Here is a 2852-nt window from a genome sequence, read left to right on the forward strand (position 1 = left end):
TAAAAACTTTTTTAATAATCCTTCTACATCAAAGTCCAGTCTTCAAAATTCTTTTTATAAAAATAATTTTGTCAAAAAAAGATACTATTATAATCATTCAAGTTCTTCATATATGTTACATGCTATTTGCAATTTTTATAATAAAAATGGTCATAATTATCATACTTATCCTATTAAAAGAAAACATACAATAACTATTAGGACTATATGGGTACCTAAAAATCTTATTTTTTATAATACTAATAAATGAAGGACCCAAAGAACTTACGTACCAAGAAAAATCATTTTAATTATTTTTATAAGTATGCATGAAGTTCTTCACAAGTAAAAATAAATGGTTTTTAGATAGTGGATACTTCTTTATTAATGGCGGTATACTTTTCTGCACTGAATGACCTTCTTTTCTAGCGCACTATCTTGTGCGCGAGATCCACGCATAAGCGATGCTTGATGATATTGTTATTTATACCAGGCATCTCATCATGATTCCACGCGAACACATCCTTGTGCTCTATTAATAGTTACTTTAGAGCTTCTCTGTCCTCTGGAGGGACTTGGGCCCCAATGCATATGGTAGTGCCAGGTTGATCTGAGTATAGCATCACCAACTCTAGTGGTTCGTTGACTTTAGCCTGTTGTAGACTCTGTTCATCTCTAACTTCCACGCTTTTTTTCTAAAGTCACCTCCAAAGGTGGCGGCAAGAGTGGTATTGATGCTTCACTTCTTTTTGTAATGACACAAACTTCGCTTTGGCTTCTCTTCAACTCTTGTACATAAATTATTGCACTAGAGCTTATTCGCCCCGTGACTCTCCCACCTCACCATTGGTTGGGAACTTCATTTTGAAGTGGTATGTGGATGTTACCGCTTTGAGATGATTGAGCGATGATCTCCCTAATATAGCATTGTAGGAGGATCGAGCTTTTACCACCAAGAATTCGGTCATGGTGGTTGTTGTTCGTGTACCAGTCCTGGTGGTTACCGGGAGGGTAATAGCACCAGCAGGCTGTATTGTATCTCTAAAAAATCCCTTTAGTGGCATCGAGGAGTGCCATAGCTTATTGGTGTTAATACCCATCCTGGTGAAAGCCTCCCAAAATAGTATATATGGCTAGCTTCCGTTGTTGGTTAGTATCTGGTTGTATAGTTAGCTATTACGAGGGTGACCACCAAGGTATCATCGTGCAGATACAATACTCCTTCACGATCTTCCTCCCCGAATGATATCTCCATCTGAGCATTAAGCTTTTGATGCGTACGGATCCTATCTGTCACATATATTCCTCATACTTTGCTCTTTGTGCATGCGCCTTTCAGCTAGATGTGGACACGCCGTATCCAGCAAAGCCCTATTGCCTTTTAGGGATGCCATGTCCCTGTTGTCCTAGTGGACATCAACCCAGTATTGATGCCGTTGGTCAGGACTGTTGCTTCTTTAGGTACCACATCCAAACTCCTAGCGCCTCCTGGGTTTCAAGCATTTTGCAACCATTCGCTCCAACTCTCCCTTTCTCGCTAGCTCAGTTACCCTCTTCTTCATGGTTGGGCAATCTTCAGTCTAGTGCAATTTTGTCTTGTAATACTTGCAATAACGATTGGCTGTCCTAGTCTGATACTGTTCCTTGTTGTCCTTTTCCTCTTCTAGCACGTTCAAATTACTGTGTATCAATCTAGGATTGTGGTTTGGCCTCCTTTCTTTCTTTCTTTTGTGACGATTCGATCCAGGCTTCTTGTCAACTTGCCCACTTCTCCACTTGATCTTACTGTCCTCATTCCTCGAATCCACCAACGCCTGTAATGTATCTTCAACATTAATAAAATCATCTGTCATATCCATGAATTCATTGAGGGTGGAAGGAGTCTTTCGGACTAGTTCTACCATGAAGGGACTTCATAGCCAGATTCTGCCTAGGAGGGCGGTGAGGGTAATCTTCTCGTCCTGGTCATCAGTTATTAACCTTTTCTTGTTAAAATGGGTAAGGTAGGCCTTTAGGTTCTTATCCTTCTTTTGTTTGACCGTTAGTAGATAGGTGGCTGGGCGCTGATGTCTCCTATTGGACATAAACTGGGACAGGAACTACTTAACCAGCTCTTCAAATCTGTTTATTGAACTTGGCCTGAGGGTCCTAAACCACCCTCTTGTTGTCTCCTTTAGGTTCAAAGGAAAAGCTCGACAGACGATCTTCCCTAGAAAACCATGCAGTTTGATGTGGGTTTTGAAGTCCTCCAGATTGTCCAGTGGATCTTTGAACCCATCATACATGTCTATTTGAGGTACCTTGTACTTTGGAGGGAGCGGCATGGCCATAATATGTTCACTGTATGGCAAATCAATTTGGTTTAGTAGGCATTTTATTGAGGAAGATCCCCCTATCTTCCTCGCCATTTCTTCATACTTTCCTGCCATAATTCTCAATTCATCGTGCATCTTTCTCTTCTCTGCCATTCCTAGGCTTGACTCTCAATTGTACTGCACATCACCCTCACTTTGCTCACTATGACCGAGTACGGTGGCATTGTTAGATTCTACATTCTTTTGATGTAAATCATCGTTTTCCTTCTTCAAAATCTCCATGGCTTCTAACGCCTTCTTCAGCTTTTCTTCAGTTGCTGCTAGTCATACTTCCATGGTTGTCAATAACGTATCCATCTCTTAGTTTGCTAAGAAATAGGTTATGGTCGGCGTGTGAGAACCACTTTGGTATGCAATGAGAAACTAGATCCAGATCCCACAGATGGCACTACTATTAAGGATGTGTCCCACCACATAAACGTACTGTTCACATGCAAGATGTAATAAAACATCGGCATGATACACCTACAAATAGTTTGATGCTTCAGTCAGTAATAG

This window comes from Carya illinoinensis, chromosome 3, assembly GCF_018687715.1.
Source record: "Carya illinoinensis cultivar Pawnee chromosome 3, C.illinoinensisPawnee_v1, whole genome shotgun sequence".
Classification (NCBI taxonomy): domain Eukaryota; kingdom Viridiplantae; phylum Streptophyta; class Magnoliopsida; order Fagales; family Juglandaceae; genus Carya; species Carya illinoinensis.